Consider the following 20,405-nt stretch of genomic DNA (forward strand, 5'->3'; position numbering starts at 1 on the left):
AAACTACAGACAAAAATAGTCTGCTACTTGCCTCTAGTTTTCATCCGCAGCCTTTAAAGAAAGGACTCCCCTTTTCACAATTAGTTCGAGCTGTGAGGATTACATCCAACTCAACTGAACTGCAACAGTCATTGACTAGAATGGGGAATCACTTCTTAGATCGGGGATATGATCCTAAAGAGATTGAAGCCGCAAAGCAAAAATGTCTAAGATTGAAGAGGGAAGATCTCCTTACTTCCAAAAATGACAGCAAAAAGCAAAGGCATGATAGAATGATGTTTGGCACAACCTATTCAATAACATCTGGTGCATTAAGATCAGCCATTTTGAATCATTGGCATATTATTAGATCAGATCCAGTGATTGGCGAGCTATGTGGAGAGAAACCATTATTCTGCTACAAAAGGAGTAACAATTTGAAACAGCAAGTGACATATTCAGATATTAGTCCCAAAGTTTCACAAGGCAGGAATTGGTTAACTACCACCAAAGGCTCATACAAGTGCTCTGGCTGTGTCAAATGCCGATTTATTCAAACAGGAACGAGTTTTCAACATCCCCTGACAGGCCGTACATACCATTTGACGCATCGCATGAACTGTGAGACAAAATATGTTGTCTACATGATTTTATGCCCATGCAAACGTATCTATGTGGGCAAAACAGTACGCATGCTGAAAGAAAGAATTGGTATGCACCGTTCTTCATTAAAGAAAGCATTTGTGAAACTTTAAACCAATACACCACCTGTTGCCAAACACTTTGCTTCAGCAGGTCATACCGCTAAAGACTTTAGCTTCATGCCAATTGATCATATCCCCCATTACGAAGAGGCGGTGACAGACATAAGTTATTACTTAAACGTGAGTGCCAGTGGATCTATGATCTACAATCTATGACCCCAATGGGTCTCAATGAAGAGTTCAATATGTCAGTTTTTTTGTGCTAGCTATCAGACCCAGGTATATATGTATTGATATACACTAGTACAATATTCGTCCTTGGATTCCAGATCTATTTATTGTGTTTGTGTTGTTTTCTTTGCTTATTTTTATTTTTATTATTTTTATTTTTTGCTGTAATATGGGTAGAGTTATACCACAATAAATTTGTGGTTAATTCTTTAATGTTGGTGAATAAGATCGCATCAAGATGGCTATGACAACTATAATATTTATAATACCCTAAGATGAATCATTTGCAATGTGGGTTTCATTATTATATGTTATAAATTAAGTCATAAGTCACAGGGTGGATCGTTGTTTGTATAATTGTCCCTTATCTGATGTACACTATTTTGTTATTTATAGCGCTGTTTATGTACAGGGAGCCATAGTTACCGTGGCTCCCGCCCACTGACTTCCGGCACCCGGGAAACTTCAGCGGCTCCCTTACAACATGTCCCTGCACACAGGATCCGGATGCCGACGGCATGACGGTGGCGCCGGTGCCGCGGCTGGGGATGCTGGCGGGAGAGGCGGGAGGACGCGGTGTGTCCGAGGGGTGGAGATCACATTTCAAACACAGGTGAGACAGCTTGGTTTTCTCTATTTAAATGCTCTCTCCGCTATTATTGGTATACATCCTTTGAGAAAGGTGTGCAGACACCGAAACGGCTGTCAGGGGTATCGGAGGAATGTCTCCAAGAGTGGTAACATGCTTCTAAACGCTGCTACTTAAGAAATATGTCTTGACTTACCTGTTTGAGCATTTATGGAATCACTTCTGCATTGGTGGAATAAATTTCTAATTTTTAGTTGTGCTGATCTCTTCTATTCACTCAGCGTGGCTGAATGTGTTTATGAGGACTTGCTATATATATATATATATATATACTGGAAGAGGCAGCACACTGGGGACGTGGCCACGGGTGCTGCTGGGTAGGGGTGGGGGTGTACGCAAATTCCTATCATTGCGGACCCACCCTCGCCAGCCAATGCCGAGATTACAGGCATTGTGAGGCAAGGGGACGGGACCACGATGAAGCGAATCACGTCATCGGCCCCCCTCCGCTGCAGGAGGATGTGAGCGGCGGCGGGGGTTTGTGGCGTGAGGCCAGGAGACTTGCCCACCCGATATTTGGGAGCCTTCCGGCCATTCCGGGAGATAGGCAAATATGATATAAGAACAAAGTGTCATCTGGCGGCACTCATGGTCAGAGTATAAATAATGATAAGGCGGTTACACCTATATACTTCTCAATGTTTAAATTTTATAACAAAAATTTTCATCAAGAGTAAAATAAGATAACTGTGGCTTACCTTAAATACTCTTCACCAAGCCCCATGTGCAGATATACTTCCTGCTGTCCCAGACTCCCACTGACGTCAGAATGGCGCGCATTTGCAGCGAGCATGACGTCAGCTGAAAATGTTTTCATAAAATGTAAACGTTGAGAAGTATACAGATGTAACCACCTTATTATTATTTATACTGTGACCATTAGTGACGCCAGATCACTCTTTCTTTTAACTCCTGCATTGGAGGGCACCCAGGACGCTGGACTGTTTGATAAGACTTCCCCTCCCCCGCTCCCCTCCCTCCTCTCTGACTGACCTCAGTGCTGGCTCTTTAGAGTCCAGCTCCAGAGTCCCGCTCTTCGTCGCCTTCTCAGGGACTGAGACGTCATGACGTCTCATCCCCCAGTGTCAGCTACACAGCGCCGTCAGCCAGTGTCTAATAGTCACTGGCGCCACCGGAGGAGAGGAGCATGCAGTGCTGCAGCCAGGGCCGGACAGGCCATCTGGCACTTCTGGCAAATGCCAGAAGGGCCGATGGCCACGTGGGCCGGTCCAGCGGTCACTGAGACGCGCTGCCGCTCAGTCCGGCGGCAGCGCGTCTCAGCTGTCAAGATCGGAGAGCTGTGAGGGACAGGGGTGAGAGCGCCGTATAGCGGACTTCAAAGCAGCCGCCGGTTCGTGAGCCAATCAGAGCTCGCGGATCGGCAGCCAATCAGAAGCCGCCGGTCCGCGAGCTCTGATTGGCTCACGAACCGGCGGCTGGTTTGAACGCTATACGCTGCCGCGCCAGACACAGCCGCGCTGGCGGGCGCCCGGCGCTCTCACCCCCGTCCCTCACAGCCCGGAGGAGGAGGAGCAGCAGCGGTAAGCAGCTGCAGCACTGGCTGCTGTGGGGGCAATTGTATACCTGGCACTGTGGGGGCAATTGGCTGGCACTGTAGGGCATTTGTATACCTGGCACTGTGGGGGCAATTGTTTACCTGGCACTGTGGGGGCATCTGTATACATGGCACTGTGGGGGCATCTGTATACCTTGCACTGTGGGGGCATCTATATACCTGGCACTGTGGGGGCATTTGTATACCTTGCACTGTGGGGGCATTTGTATACCTGGCACTGTGGGGGCATTTGTATACCTGGCACTGTGGGGGGCATTTGTGGATCTGGCACTGTGGGGGCATTTGTATACCGGGCACTGTGGGGGCATTTGTATACCTGGCACTGTGGGGGCAATTGTTTACCTGGCACTGTGGGGGCATTTGTATACCTGGCACTGTGGGGGCAATTGTTTACCTGGCACTGTGGGGGCATCTGTATACATGGCACTGTGGGGGTATCTGTATACCTTGCACTGTGGGGGCATCTATATACCTGGCACTGTGGGGGCATTTGTATACCTTGCACTGTGGGGGCATTTGTATACCTGGCACTGTGGGGGCATTTGTGGATCTGGCACTGTGGGGGCATTTGTATACCTGGCACTGTGGGGGGCATTTGTGGATCTGGCACTGTGGGGGCATTTGTATACCTGGCACTGTGGGGGCATTTGTATACCTGGCACTGTGGGGGCAATTGTTTACCTGGCACTGTGGGGGCATTTGTATACCTGGCACTGTGGGGGCATTTGTATACCTGGCACTGTGGGGGCATCTGTATACCTGGCATTGTGGGGGCATTTGTATACCTGGCACTGCGGGGGCATATAATGTAAATTTCGGCTCATACCGGGTGCTGTAATGTGAATTTTGGCTCATACTGTGTGGTATAATGTGAAAGGGGCAGCAGTACTAGATAGTATAAGGGGTCCTACTATTGTGGTGCATAATGCGTATAAGGGGTGTATGGCGTGGTAAACTACACTGAAGACCACGCCCCCTTTTGAGTGACCACGCCCCCTTTTCCGGAGCGCGCGCGCCCCTGCACTGAAGCTCCGACCGGAGCCCCTTAGATAGGACACCATTTCCCTCACTAGCTCTACTGATATGATCTCCCACCCTTCATCCCCACTATCCCTTTTCCTTCTCCAATACCATCTCTGACACTTAACTGTCTAATATTTTTTCCAAAAATATTTCAGAAATTGTTATTTTTTTTAAAGCATAGCCAACACGACTTTAATTTATACAACGATGGCCGATATATAATTCTACTGATGATCGGAACATCGTGACCATCACAATTTAATTTTTTTCCGACGGCTGCTCCTATCTGCGGCTTCCAGGTGTAGACGGAGGAGGTGAGGGCTGCTTGTTTACATTTCCCCAGCAGCTACTAATCTCTGCAGCCGTGGGGTGGGGATGCCATTGTGGGGCAGGTACGAGACCAGCATCTCCGTTGGAGGATGGAGATTTCCTGGCCTCTTGCTTTAACCTGCGACTGCTGGCTTGCATGACCCCATGGGTCACCCAGCCGGCCGATAGTGTTGTAGTTGATCTAATGCTGCATCCGAGGATCAGTAATGCAAGTAGGAGGCATGACGCCTTCCTGCTGCATCACCATATTAGACCTCTCGTTGCTGCTTCCATGTGAGCAGCAGCGATAGCTACTCCATCAACATCTGAACCAGGCTCAATGGGCATTCCTGATAAGGTTGCATCAGCACTTATCAGGGTTTTTATTCCAGACCCGCTGAGGTCCTGATCGCCATGACTGAGAAAACACATAGGTCTGGGAACTTTTCCTGGATCCTGTGTGTTTTCGCCTGAAAACGGCTAAATTATTGGGTCCAAAAAACTGGGCTATGATTGAAATGTCTAGAGAATTTTTTTTGGGGGGCATAATTGAATCTCCTACCCCCCCATATCACCCTCCACCGATACAAACTACTAATATTGTGCTGCATCTATGGGAGTCATCACTAGTAAAGGGCCATTCCACTGACATGTACGGAACATTTATATACATTTTGTTAAAACTTAACACGAGGAAGCTTTTTTTTTAAAAAAAAAAAGAAAAAAAAAGAAAAGATGGATGTAATATCAAAGTGCCTAATTGGCTCGTGATCGTGTCACTCCCATGAAGCCATGCCCCCTTTTCTATAGGTCACGCCCCCATTTTGCCGCGGTGTGGCAAAGCCACGCTTAGATGTCCCGCTTACTCGACTCGGCTGGGAGGTATGCCAGAGCCTACTGCGCTGTGGAGAGGAGGGGGCCCACCCGTTGTCTGTACACAGGCCCCCTCTTCTGTTAGAACGCCCCTGTCTGCAGTAGCACTTATGGAATGTAAGCTTGAGAGCATCTTCATCTTTGTCTGTTATTACCCTATATTCTTTTATTACTGATTTGTTTCTAATTGTAAAGCACAACTAAATATGTTGGCGCTATAAAAGTAAATGTTAATAAGTAAATATTTGATCCATGCCAGGATGGATCTGATAGTAATACTTTTATGTAAGATACCTAGGGGCTTAATAGCCTGTAAGCTTCCCGTTCTGTGGAAAGACCGATGAGTCTGCCTGTTATTTTAAAGCGGCAATCATTTAAAAGACAAAACCAACCTGGAATTTCTACAGATCAGGCAGCTCAGCTCGTAGGCTATTTCATAGGCCCTCTAGACGGGTGGCACTCGATATTCCGGCTGCCGGGATCCCGGCGCTCAGCATACCGGCGCCGGGATACCTACAACTATCCTCCCTCTTGGGGTGTCCATGACACCCCTGGAGGGAGAATCGCACCACCATGCCAACAGTTTGGCGAGCACAGCGAGCCCACGTGGGGCTCTTTTGCGCTCGCCCTGCTGCCAGCATCGGCCGGCTGTCGGGTTCCCGGCGGCCGGCCACTCGTAGTACACCCCTCTGGTCTGAGGAAGCTGAATTTGCTGTGACTATTTGGAAGTACTCTAGTTTAGCATGCTTTTTGGTTACATCACAGGGAAGGAAACAAAACAAAAATAGGATTTTAAATACCTACCGGTAAATCCTTTTCTCATAGTCCATAAGGGATACTGGAGACTTAGGGGGTAATTCAGAGATGATCACAGCAGCAAATTTGTTAGCAGTTGGGCAAAACCACATGCACTGCAGGTGTGGCAGATATAACATTTGCAGAGAGAGTTAGATTTGGGTGGGTTATTTTGTTTCTGTGCAGGGTAAATAATGGCTGCTTTATTTTTACACTGCAATTTAGATTTCAGTTTGACCACACCCCACCCAAATCTAACTCTCTCTGCACATGTTATATCTGCCCCCCCTGCAGTGCACATACTGTTGCCCAACTGGTAACAAATTTGCTGCAGCAATCAACTCTGAATTAGGCCCCTAGTACGATGGGGTATAGACGGGGTCCAAAGGAGCCGGTGCACTTTACATTTCTTCATCTGGGTGTGCTGGCTCCTTCGCTCTATGCCCCCTCCCACAGGCAGTTATAGGTAAAATAGTGCCTGAAGGAGAATGGACATACTTGAGAGAAGGAACATAACAATAATGAGTGATGAGATTCACACATCAGCACACCACAACATAAACTAACCACCAACACCTGGCAACCAAACAGCAACAGCTGAACAGGTAAACTTATAGATAATAAAGCACCTGCAGAAAAGTCAACGCACTGAGGTGGGCGCCCAGTATCCCTTATGGACTACGAGAAAAGGATTTACCGATAGGTATTTAAAATCCTATTTTCTCTAGCATCCATAAGGGATACTGGGGACTTAGGGGGTCATTCCGACTTGTTCGCACGCTGCCGTTTTTTGCAGCGCAGCGATCAGGTCACTACTGTGCATGTGTATGCACCGCAATGCGCAGGCGCGTTGTACGGGTACAAAGCGTATCGTTTCTGAGCGAGGCCTGGCATGCGGGGTGGACTAGCCCTGTGCTTGGCGTTCCCCCGCATGTCAGTGTGCCTGATCGTAGCCCTGCTCAATTTTCCCTGGCTACGATCAGGTCTGAATTAGGCCCTGAGTCCCCAGTATCCCTTATGGATGCTAGAGAAATACAAGGATCATACAACGTGATCCTGTTTAGAAACATCAATTTGCAGATGTTATGCTTCTAAACATTAGTCATACTTGCCTACTTTCGACAAATCATTTTAGGAAGATGTGAAACTAACCCCTATCAGCGCATACGTGTACTGCTAGATCTGAGAGGTGTGTCATAAAAATGACTTAAATCCAAATGTAAATGATTCCCATAGTTAGTAAGATCTACTTGTTGTAGAAAAGACACTGATATTTTTCAGGATTTGTTTGTGTATGGAGAGAGAATTGACTGCATAGGAAAGGAAAGAGTTAAACATCTTGGGAGGGGTGGACCTAGCTGTGAGGAAAGTACAGCCTTTTTAGGGGGAGGGTTTGATATATATAGGGAAGGTGAGGCCATCTTAGTTCTCTTGGTGGATTTGCTTTGGGGTGAGTGCTGCTTTGCAGAATCCCCCCATTTTCTTTTTCGGATTTATACATTTCAGTGTTTTGTCAGCTAGTCATGGGCAAAGTGATTCACTGAACTGAGCTGAGACACATGACTCAGTTCAGTGAAGTGTCTGGAGTCAGTGTCTCGGCACATGAGTCATGACTCATCTGTAGTGGAATGTGTTGCAGAGACTGCACATGAATCAGTGAGTTGCCAGTGCTGGAGGATCAGTGCTGGACTCATGGAGTTATTCAGCTGCAGTGATTGTACAGTGTATCTGGGGGAGGCAGCTGCTTATGCCCTGATTGTTAATAATATATTAACATAGATTCACTGTTATGTTGATATATTATTAATAACCACTTATTGCATACTAGTTATAGAATATGACATTACTTTTGGCTGAGGAGAGAAAGCTTAACAGCCATGAAACACATCATTCATTCTGTAACTAAACCAAATAAAAACATTTTTTTATCATTTTTTTATTTTTTATTTTGCATACTTTGCTAATTGGATGATTTTAGGTGGGCTTGGATTTATTATATTATCCACTATCTAGGCTCCAGGGATTTTGCCACCCACAATCACACTGAGCAGGATCAGTGAGCACTGAGCCGAGAGCCCTGTACCACAGGGGCTCCACCTCCTGCTGCATGAATCAGATTCATTCACTGAGTCACTGAGTCTACACAGTGTACAACTGTCTCCCTCACTGGCAGACTCAGGATGAATCATGATTCATGACATGGATCAGGCACAGCAGCACAGCACTCACTGACTGGTGAGTCGTGACTGCTCCCTCCCCCCTCCCACTGGGTGTCACCTGGTATAGCCTCTGGCCAATCACAGCTAAAGACAGCAGAACACACTGACTGAAGGACACAGGACACAGAGTTTCCTCCCTCTGTCTGAGAGAAGCTGCTGCTGCTGCTGTCTCGACTCATTACACAGTGAGTGACTCGAATCATTCACACTTCCTGATGATTCGAGTCACTGTGTTGAGACAGAGTCAGTAGCCATCTCTATTGTCAGCTCCCTGCATTTAGGTCACACATCAGTGCTCTGGCTGCCACTCGCCCACGACGGTCCGCCGGGACCCCAGCCCGTTACCGCTCATCTGGCGGTGGGGGCTGGTTCCGGGGGCGAGCTGGCTGGCCCTGGGGACGGCGTCCCGTCCCCTAGGGCCTCCTCGAGGGATCTGGCGGAAGCCGGGCCGGCTGTGACTGGCGGGAGCGGCCGACGAGGAGGATCAGAGAGGGAGTCAGGCCGCCCGGAGGTGGGCGGGCAGCAGCCCTTGCCTCCGGGCATGGCCGGGGAAGCCCCAGTGCCGGGTGCCCGCGGGAGCGCGCCGCGCGCTCATCCAGGGACCGGAGACTGAGTTCGATGCTCTTCCCCCCTTGCCGGGGCCGGCTAGTGGTTCCAGGCGGGGGGATGGCACTGGGCGGGGGACGGTGGCCAGCCGAGCGAGGCCTGTCGCAGGGCCTCGCACGGCGTCATCCCCAAACACTTCGGCTGAGAGAGCACGGACCGGAAGCGGTGGGACGCGCGCGCGCCCACGCGCGGCTCCGGTGGCGCCGCTCGCGCACGTGTGCGCGCAGCGGCGCCGCTTTCCTCCTTGTCTCCTCAGCCCTCTCCCCCGCAGCCGGAACACGGTGTGGAGCGGGGAGGGAGGGGGAGAGGCAGTGATCAACCAGGTTAAGCTAATGGGGCTCTTAATGCAGGAGCCCAGACAAGAGGCCTTGTGGTGACAGAGAGCAGTGGGGCGCGCGCCCGAGGTGCGCGCCCGCCCACGCTCGCCTCTGGCGCCGCTAGCCGCGCACGTGTGTGCGCAGCAGCGCCACCGGCCCTGCTGTCTCCCCTGCTATCTCCCAGGCAGCCGGAGTCCGGCGGGAGCCGGGGGGAGAGGGGAGACAGGGCAATTATGATCACTGGCAGGGCAGTGCGATACCAAGGAGAAGGGGTGCGGCAGCAAGAGGTCACGGGGTGCGCGCACGGGAGGTGCGCGAGCCCGTGTCCACTGCAAGCGGAGCGGTGCGCGCGCGCTCTGCTGCGCCGCGGGGTTCCCGGTCTTTTCAGATCACTCCCCCGGGGCCGGAATCTAGCGGCCTGCGGGGGAGGAGGGGGGACAGGGAATGGGTTAGTGGCCGCGGGGCTGCTGCACGCGCCGCAGGAGCTCGCGGCGGTCCCCCCCCCCCTCTGCGGCATCGGATAGTTCCGATACACGGGAACAGGGGACAAATTCGGAGGCGAGGGCAGTGCGGGCGCCGACAGCGGTGCCTCCGCTTTCCCGCAAGGGCAGCGTGCGTCGGATGCCCGGCACACGCATGTCGGGCGGCGAGCGCGTGGTCGCATGCGGGCCCCGGCGAAGGACCCAGGACCGCGCTTTGGGGCAGTCACGACCCCTCCGGAGCGCTGGCTCGGCCCTGGCCACAGCGGTGAAGGTGTTAGGGCCGCTAGCCGCGGCTGCCTCCCCTAGAACGGCTGTTCGTTCCGGCTGGCTGCGGGCTATGGCGGCGCAGCGGGTGGCACGCGCCTGCCGTGAGCTCGGGACGGTCGCCGCAGAATTACAACAGGGTCCAGGGCAGGACGCGGGGGAGCTCACGGCCGCAACGCCCCCAGCACGGAGGCCGCGGCATGTGCCGCGAGTGCTGGAGGGGTCCTCCGCTTCTTCCTCTTTTTCAAGGGAGCTCGGGGATGAGGCGATAGCAGATTTCGAGGAGGAAGGCAACGATTTGGACGCGCCGGAAGATTCCATGTCGGGGGAGTCGGCGGCATCAGGTAAGGTGGTGCAGTCGGTATTCGGGTTCCTCCACGAGCTCTAGTTCGCGTAGTTCTTCCTCTTCCTCCTCTTCATCTTCAATGTCGTCACAGGCGTCCGAAGTCAGTAGCACAACTAGGGCAAAGAAGCGGGCAACTAAATTCGCCAAGAGGGCAGCGGAACAGGCGCAAGCGGCTTAGCGAGGAAGCGCGTAGGGCCAAGAAGCTCGCAATTTGCCTGGTGTCGTGCGATTCGTCTATACTGCTGTACTGCGGGGGCTGCGAGATAGCTGCCGCAAGAAGATTTGGAGGGGGGACTTCGTGGACGTGTTCGTATTGACGAAGGTCGCGAAGAAAGAGTATAAGGTGGCGGCGCAAAGAAGGGCATCGGGGCTGAGGCATTCCGTACCTTCGATAATTGCCTGGCCGGGTTCTGGGTCTTCGCGGCATCTTACCTGGAGGACAGGCCGGCAGAGCACACGAATATAATTAGGTACCTGCATCTCGTACATGACATGCAGCGCACGTCTTCGGGATCGGAGTGGCGCAGGTACGATCAGGAATTCAGGGAACAACAGGAAGGTTTGCAGGTCATGGACTTCGGGTTCAAGGACGTTGAGGTTGGGCTCAAGGTCACCCGGGCTTCGCTACAGGCGGAGGAGCCCCGGAAGCCGGGGGCGGACGGGCACCATGCAGGGTCGTCCTCCCAGGGGTTCGGCGCGGACGGCGGATTGGCCAAGTCAGGTAGGTCGGCAGTCCGCGCAGGGGGGCGTGCCACCACAAAAGGAAAATGTTTCGCGTTTAACAACGCGGCGTGTTCCTTCGGGGGATGACTTGGTCATCTCTCCAGTGGGGGTGGTTCCTAAGAAGGCTCCAGGCGCCTTCCGGCTCATTTGAGTTCGCTTTTAGGTGTGTACTGCCGGAAGCTGTGAAGGGCGACTGCGGGGTGTGCCAGAACGCACCATTTCGTGCGTTTGTCCTCAGAGATTAAGAGGGATTTGGCAATATGGGCCTCGTTCCTCGAGGACTTCAACGGGGTGTGTATATGGCAGGCCCCAATGGCGGACAGCGCTAGGTTGCAGCTGTTCACCGACGCAGCGGGCGCCTCTGGATTCGGTTGCCATCTGGAGGGATCTTGGTGCGCGGCCTCGTGGCCGGCAGAATGGCATCGCGGGGGTTTCACGAAGGACCTTTTGCTTCTGGAGTTTTTCCCATTATGGTGGCGTTGGAGGTCTGGGGCGATCGGCTGGCTAATCGCAGCATTTTGTTTAGATGCGATTATCTGGGCGTGGTGCATGCGATTAATAACCAGAGGGCAAAGTCGTTGGTGGTTATGCGGGTGCTAGGGCAATTGCTTTTGACATGCTTGCGTAGGAACCTGTGGTTCCGCGCGCAACATGTGCCCGGTTTGGAGAATGGGATTGTCGACGCTTTGTCGCGAGGACAGTGGGAGAGGTGTTGGTTGTTGGCACCTGAGGCCAACGAGCAGGGTTTTCATTGTCCCGGTTAGGTTTGGCAGGTGATCGGGCCGGACTGGAGGGTATAGCGTTGCGGTCAGTCGCGCCAGCCACGCTCAAGGCTTACGGACATGCTTGGAATGAGTGGGAGGAGTTTGTCTAAGGTCGTCAGCAACAAGGTAAGAGCAGGCATCGGCTGATGCTTTCTTTTATTTGGCAGCTGTATGTTTCGGGTAGGTCCCGAGCGGTGGTATCCCGGTACTTGGCTGGGGTCTGGTTTTCTGCAAGCTGCGGGGCGTCCCTGATGTGACAAAAAGCGATGTTCTGCGGAAGGCAATGAAAGGGTGGACGCGAGTGGCGCCGACGCCACCGGATAGGAGGCGGCCCATCGATGCGGCTTTGTTGCCGGCCGTCATCGGGGCGAGTCGCGTCGTCCAGTTTTGAGACACTTTTGTGCAGTTTGGCGTTCTCATTGGCTTACCACGGGGCCTTTAGGGTTTCGGAGTTGGTAGCGCCTTCCAAGAGAGCAGATTCGCGCATGCTGGTCGGAGACGTAGTAGTGTGTGAGAGGTCCTTGCTGTGCAGATTAAGGCGCTCTAAGACGGACCAAGTGGGGAGAGGTCGCTGGGTCACTATGGTTCCAGCGCAAGAGGAGAGCGTTTGCCCAGTAGGTCTGGCGATGCAATATGTGGCGGTGCGACCCGTTAGGGAGGGGTCATGGCTATTGCATTATGACGGGCTGCCAGTGACGAAATACCAGTTCCGTTGGATGCTGAGTCGTTGTTTAGCGAGCTTGGGCCTCCCACCCGCTGCCTTCGGTACCCATTCCTTTCGAATAGGCGCGGCGACGTCGGCTGCTGCGGCGGGTTTCTCCAGATCTGAAATCCAGGCGGTGGGGCGAGGGAAGTCGTCAAGTTACAGACGATATATTCGCCCCGTTGCATGAGAGGTCGGATTGCGCTTAGTGCTTTGTTTTATTTGCGATGTATTATGTTGTTCCAGTTCTGTGAGTTATGGTGTTGTGCGTCTGTTGGTGTTTTCCCCTTTTGTTATCCTACTCAGGGATTAGCTACTCCCCGTTGCTGGCATGAGTCGGCAGCGGGGGTCTGGAGTTATTTTGCGATTTTTTGCCTGACTTGACGGACTGAATTCTAATCTACAATTCGGCTAATCTGGTCTAATCAGAGTCCCTCAGCAGGTCTTTACGCTTTCACCTCCAGCTGAGTTATTACATGTGTTTCCCATTTTATACCCCCCTCCCCCCCCCTCCCTGTTTTATTTCGTTTGTTTTATTTGATCTTTCCCCTTTGTGTCTTTAATTGCGCTTTAAATTGGCAACGAAGCATGGTGCAGTTCGGCTAGGCCGTGGCTGCTGCAATAGCGAGATCTAAAGTTTTTTCTTTTTGGCAGATCCTTCAGTGTAAACAATTAATAAGCCTCTTAGTAATCAATTTTACCCCTCTTTTCCCCTTCAGGATGGTTTGACGACAATTTGGCCATTTGGGTGGTTGGCCGCTCTTACATTTACTGGGCGGCCAGGTTTGTGGCCTCGGAGGGGGCTCAGGCATTGCTTGGAGCACAGGGTGTCAGATGGCTTGGCTGGCGAGGAATGATGTGGGGTGAGCTGAGGAGTAGGTTAGTGAGTCAGGCCAGCAAGCATGGAGTCCCTAGGGTCTTGGTTGTCCATCTAGGTGGCGACGACCTGGGGAAGAGGACATCCTTGGATCTGCGGTGGGCCATGATACAAGATCTGGCAAGTGTGACCGCGGCATGGACCAATTGTGTGTTGGTTTTTTCAATGATGGTGCCAAGATTGTGTTGGAGGGGTGTGGCGGATGGGCGCCAGATTGACGAGGCCCGGAAAAAGGTGAACGGGGCGGTTGCAAAGTGGGTGCTGTCCCACGGAGGGAGGGTGGTTCGCCACCCGAGGATTCGGTTCAGAGACAGCCACCTTTTCCGGAATGATGGAGTACATCTATCCAATGAGGGGATGATGTTTTTTCTGGAGGATCTAGGTTTCGCTTTGCAGGAGTTAGGGTAGGTTTATGGTGGCGGTGCGAAAGACTTTGGGGATGAGTCTTTCGCTGTTGGCGGAAAAGAACGGCAGTTTTGTATTGTAGGGAAAACTGTAGTGTTTTACAGTTTGTTGTGGTTTAGGTGCACTCACCTCCATCGACTTATGGCCGCTTGACCACCCGTCCGGGAAGGCAGCGGCAGGGCACCCAGGAGCGGTGGGTAGTCACTGTGGGGGTTGAGTTGTCACCTATTACCGGTTTATGATAAGTTTTAGTAAATGTATAGGATTAGTTATTTAAGGTTAATTTAGGTTAATTGAGCCGTTCTTTTGGGCCGCCACCATATGCCGGCTGGAGCGGCATAATAAATTAATTTCTTTATTACAGGTTTGCTAATGGATAGGGACAAATAAATAGCTAACAATTTTCTGCCAAAATTCAAGTCTCCGTGTCGTTATTTCTGGTTCTAGGTTATGAATGCTTTACTTTCAAAGAAAGGGGTCCACCAAATATCACTAGGATGTTTAGGAGAGAGAATTGACTGCATAGGAAAGGAAAGAGTTAAACTTCTTGGGAGGGGTGGACCTAGCTGTTAGGAAAGTACAGCCTTTTTAGGGGGAGGGTTTGATATATATAGGGAAGGTGAGGCCATCTTAGTTCTCTTGGTGGATTTGCTTTCCCACCCTCCCGCCCTGGTACTAAGAGATTCTGGCACGTGGCGCTTTGGCGTTAAGTTGTTGGCTGGTGTATCGTTGGCTATTTATTGGCGGAAAAGAACGGCAGTTTTGTATTGTAGGGAAAACTGTAGTGTTTTACAGTTTGTTGTGGTTTAGGTGCACTCACCTCCATCGACTTATGGCCGCTTGACCACCCGTCCGGGAAGGCAGCGGCAGGGCACCCAGGAGCGGTGGGTAGTCACTGTGGGGGTTGAGTTGTCACCTATTACCGGTTTATGATAAGTTTTAGTAAATTTATAGGATTAGTTATTTAAGGTTAATTTAGGTTAATTGAGCCGTTCTTTTGGGCCGCCACCATATGCCGGCTGGAGCGGCATAATAAATTAATTTCTTTATTACAGGTTTGCTAATGGATAGGGACAAATAAATAGCTAGCAATTTTCTGCCAAAATTCAAGTCTCCGTGTCGTTATTTCTGGTTCTAGGTTATGAATGCTTTACTTTCAAAGAAAGGGGTCCACCAAATATCACTAGGATGTTTATGTGTTTCATAAGAGGTTTGATATACTGTGAGTGGCCAAGAGAACCTTATTTAAAATGCATGTAGCCATAGGGATCATTGGGGCAGATGTATTAAGCCTGGAGAAGGCATAAAGAAGTGATAAAGTGGTGATAAGTGCAAGGTGATAACGCACCAGCCAATCAGCTCCAATATGTAAATTGACAGTTATGAGCTGATTGGCTGGTGCGTTATCACCTTGCACTTATCACTGCTTTATCACTTCTACAGGCTTAATACATCTGCCCCATTGTGCCTTATAACCAATGCAGGGAAATGGCGCTGATGATCCCATTTGAATGTATGTATTTCTGATTTCTGTTTTTTGCCAAAGAATCTAACAGCCGCATAATGGGTGTAATCAGGGAGGTTGCTGGTCTATTCAGGGAGTCGGGGAGATTGCTGCTATTTAGGGATTCTACTGCATGATCAGTATGCATTATGTAGTAAAAACAATAGCACTGATTTTAGGGATGAGCGGGTTCGGTTCCTCGGAATCCGAACCTGCCCGAACTTCAGTTTTTTTCACACGGGGCCGAGCGACTCGGATCTTCCCGCCTTGCTCGGTTAACCCGAGCGCGCCCGAACGTCATCATCCCGCTGTCGGATTCTCGCGAGGCTCGGATTCTATCGCGAGACTCGGATTCTATATAAGGAGCCGCGCGTCGCCGCCATTTTCACACGTGCATTGAGATTCATAGGGAGAGGACGTGGCTGGCGTCCTCTCCGTTTATAGAGAAGAGAGTGAGACAGTAGAGAGAGACACAGTAGTAATTTTGGGGAGCATTAGGAGGAGTACTAGTAGTTACTTGCTGAAGTGATAGATAGTGTGACTGTATTATCTGACTTGTGGGGGAGACACTGACAGTGGGGAGCAGTTAGAGTCTGAGAGCAGGACTCAGGAGTACATATAACGTACAGTGCACACTTTTGCTGCCAGAGTGCCACACTGCCATTGTGACCACACTGACCACCGGTATAATATATATTGTGATTGTCTGCTTAGGAGTACTACTTGCAAGTTGCTGATAGTGTGACCACTGACCAGTGACCTGACCACCAGTTTAATAATCACCACCAGTGAGTTTTATATATATAATTGTATATAATATATATATATAATATTGTATACCACCTACCCGTGGTTTTTTTTCTTTCTTTCTTCTTTATACATACTACTATAGTAGCTTACTGTAGCAGTCTGCGGTGCTGCTGAGCTGACAGTGTCCAGCAGGTCCGTCATCAGTCATTACATAATAAATATATATACCTGTCCGGCTGCAGTACTAGTGATATTATATATATATATATATTGATTTCATCTCATTATCATCCAGTCTATATTAGCAGCAGACACAGTACGGTAGTCCACGGCTGTAGCTACCTCTGTGTCGGCAGTCGCTCGTCCATCCATAATTGTATACCACCTACCCGTGGTTTTTTTTTCTTTCTTCTTTATACATACTACTATAGTAGCTTACTGTAGCAGTCTGCGGTGCTGCTGAGCTGACAGTGTCCAGCAGGTCCGTCATCAGTCATTACATAATAAATATATATACCTGTCCGGCTGCAGTACTAGTGATATTATATATATATATTGATTTCATCTCATTATCATCCAGTCTATATTAGCAGCAGACACAGTACGGTAGTCCACGGCTGTAGCTACCTCTGTGTCGGCAGTCGCTCGTCCATCCATAATTGTATACCACCTAACCGTGGTTTTTTCTTTTTTCTTTCTTCTTTATACATACTACTATAGTAGCTTACTGTAGCAGTCTGCGGTGCTGCTGAGCTGACAGTGTCCAGCAGGTCCATCATCAGTCATTACATAATAAATATATCTACCTGTCCGGCTGCAGTACTAGTGTGATATTATATATATATATATATATATATATATATATAGATTTCATCTCATTATCATCCAGTCTATATTAGCAGCAGACACAGTACGGTAGTCCACGGCTGTAGCTACCTCTGTGTCGGCAGTCGCTCGTCCATCCATAATTGTATACCACCTACCCGTGGTTTTTTTTTTCTTTCTTCTTTATACATACTACTATAGTAGCTTACTGTAGCAGTCTGCGGTGCTGCTGAGCTGACAGTGTCCAGCAGGTCCGTCATCAGTCATTACATAATAAATATATATACCTGTCCGGCTGCAGTACTAGTGATATTATATATATATATATATATTGATTTCATCTCATTATCATCCAGTCTATATTAGCAGCAGACACAGTACGGTAGTCCACGGCTGTAGCTACCTCTGTGTCGGCAGTCGCTCGTCCATCCATAATTGTATACCACCTAACCGTGGTTTTTTTTTTTTTCTTTCTTCTTTATACATACTACTATAGTAGCTTACTGTAGCAGTCTGCGGTGCTGCTGAGCTGACAGTGTCCAGCAGGTCCGTCATCAGTCATTACATAATAAATATATATACCTGTCCGGCTGCAGTACTAGTGATATTATATATATATATATATTGATTTCATCTCATTATCATCCAGTCTATATTAGCAGCAGACACAGTACGGTAGTCCACGGCTGTAGCTACCTCTGTGTCGGCAGTCGCTCGTCCATCCATAATTGTATACCACCTACCCGTGGTTTTTTTTTTCTTTCTTCTTTATACATACTACTATAGTAGCTTACTGTAGCAGTCTGCGGTGCTGCTGAGCTGACAGTGTCCAGCAGGTCCGTCATCAGTCATTACATAATAAATATATATACCTGTCCGGCTGCAGTACTAGTGATATATATATATATATATATATATTGATTTCATCTCATTATCATCCAGTCCGACACAGTACGGTAGTCCACGGCTGTAGCTACCTCTGTGTCGGCAGTCGCTCGTCCATCCATAATTGTATACCACCTAACCGTGTTTTTTTTTTTCTTTCTTTCTTCTTTATACATACTACTATAGTAGCTTACTGTAGCAGTCTGCGGTGCTGCTGAGCTGACAGTGTCCAGCAGGTCCGTCATCAGTCATTACATAATAAATATATATACCTGTCCGGCTGCAGTACTAGTGATATTATATATATATATATATATTGATTTCATCTCATTATCATCCAGTCTATATTAGCAGCAGACACAGTACGGTAGTCCACGGCTGTAGCTACCTCTGTGTCGGCAGTCGCTCGTCCATCCATAATTGTATACCACCTAACCGTGGTTTTTTTTTCTTTCTTCTTTATACATACTACTATAGTAGCTTACTGTAGCAGTCTGCGGTGCTGCTGAGCTGACAGTGTCCAGCAGGTCCGTCATCAGTCATTACATAATAAATATATCTACCTGTCCGGCTGCAGTACTAGTGTGATATTATATATATATATATTGATTTAATCTCATTATCATCCAGTCTATATTAGCAGCAGACACAGTACGGTAGTCCACGGCTGTAGCTACCTCTGTGTCGGCAGTCGCTCGTCCATCCATAATTGTATACCACCTACCCGTGGTTTTTTTTTTCTTTCTTCTTTATACATACTACTATAGTAGCTTACTGTAGCAGTCTGCGGTGCTGCTGAGCTGACAGTGTCCAGCAGGTCCGTCATCAGTCATTACATAATAAATATATATACCTGTCCGGCTGCAGTACTAGTGATATTATATATACATATATTGATTTCATCTCATTATCATCCAGTCTATATTAGCAGCAGACACAGTACGGTAGTCCACGGCTGTAGCTGCCTCTGTGTCTTTTAGTTGTGCCTATTAAAATATGGAGAACAAAAATGTTGAGGTTCCAAAATTAGGGAAAGATCAAGATCCACTTCCACCTCGTGCTGAAGCTGCTGCCACTAGTCATGGCCGAGACGATGAGATGCCAGCAACGTCGTCTGCCAAGGCCGATGCCCAATGTCATAGTACAGAGCATGTAAAATCCAAAACACAAAATATCAGTAAAAAAAGGACTCCAAAATCTAAAATAAAATTGTCGGAGGAGAAGCGTAAACTTGCCAATATGCCATTTACCACACGGAGTGGCAAGGAACGGCTGAGGCCCTGGCCTATGTTCATGGCTAGTGGTTCAGCTTCACATGAGGATGGAAGCACTCAGCCTCTCGCTAGAAAACTGAAAAGACTCAAGCTGGCAAAAGCACCGCAAAGAACTGTGCGTTCTTCCAAATCCCCAAGGAGAGTCCAATTGTGTCGGTTGCGATGCCTGACCTTCCCAACACTGGACGTGAAGAGCATGCGCCTTCCACCATTTGCACGCCCCCTGCAAGTGCTGGAAGGAGCACCCGCAGTCCAGTTCCTGATAGTCAGATTGAAGATGTCAGTGTTGAAGTACACCAGGATGAGGAGGATATGGGTGTTGCTGGCGCTGGGGAGGAAATTGACAAGGAGGATTCTGATGGTGAGGTGGTTTGTTTAAGTCAGGCACCCGGGGAGACACCTGTTGTCCGTGGGAGGAATAGGGCCGTTGACATGCCTGGTGAAAATACCAAAAAAATCAGCTCTTCGGTGTGGAAGTATTTCACCAGAAATGCGGACAACATTTGTCAAGCCGTGTGTTGCCTTTGTCAAGCTGTAATAAGTAGGGGTAAGGACGTTAACCACCTCGGAACATCCTCCCTTATACGTCACCTGCAGCGCATTCATAATAAGTCAGTGACAAGTTCAAAAACTTTGGGCGACAGCGGAAGCAGTCCACTGACCAGTAAATCCCTTCCTCTTGTAACCAAGCTCACGCAAACCACCCCACCAACTCCCTCAGTGTCAATTTCCTCCTTCCCCAGGAATGCCAATAGTCCTGCAGGCCATGTCACTGGCAATTCTGACGAGTCCTCTCCTGCCTGGGATTCCTCCGATGCATCCTTGCGTGTAACGCCTACTGCTGCTGGCGCTGCTGTTGTTGCTGCTGGGAGTCGATGGTCATCCCAGAGGGGAATTCGTAAGCCCACTTTTACTACTTCCACCAAGCAATTGACTGTCCAACAGTCCTTTGCGAGGAAGATGAAATATCACAGCAGTCATCCTGTTGCAAAGCGGATAACTGAGGCCTTGACAACTATGTTGGTGTTAGACGTGCGTCCGGTATCCGCCGTTAGTTCACAGGGAACTAGACAATTTCTTGAGGTAGTGTGCCCCCGTTACCAAATACCATCTAGGTTCCACTTCTCTAGGCAGGCGATACCGAGAATGTACACGGATGTCAGAAAAAGACTCACCAGTGTCCTAAAAAATGCAGTTGTACCCAATGTCCACTTAACCACGGACATGTGGACAAGTGGAGCAGGGCAGGGTCAGGACTATATGACTGTGACAGCCCACTGGGTAGATGTATGGACTCCCGCCGCAAGAACAGCAGCGGCAGC

The 20,405-nt window shown here is 49.5% G+C and overlaps 1 long non-coding RNA gene across 1 annotated transcript in view; it reads left to right on the forward strand.

The window, feature by feature from the left end:
* Positions 1-1,316: 1,316 nt before the first annotated feature.
* LOC134935184 (uncharacterized) overlaps positions 1,317-20,405 on the forward strand; it is a 216,461-nt gene continuing 197,372 nt past the window's right edge. The window contains exon 1 of the long non-coding RNA XR_010179969.1: positions 1,317-1,527. This is a non-coding gene — a long non-coding RNA (uncharacterized LOC134935184). The remainder of the gene's footprint in view (positions 1,528-20,405) is intronic.

The sequence above is a fragment of the Pseudophryne corroboree genome, chromosome 6 (assembly GCF_028390025.1).
Source record: "Pseudophryne corroboree isolate aPseCor3 chromosome 6, aPseCor3.hap2, whole genome shotgun sequence".
NCBI classification, from domain to species: Eukaryota; Metazoa; Chordata; class Amphibia; order Anura; family Myobatrachidae; genus Pseudophryne; species Pseudophryne corroboree.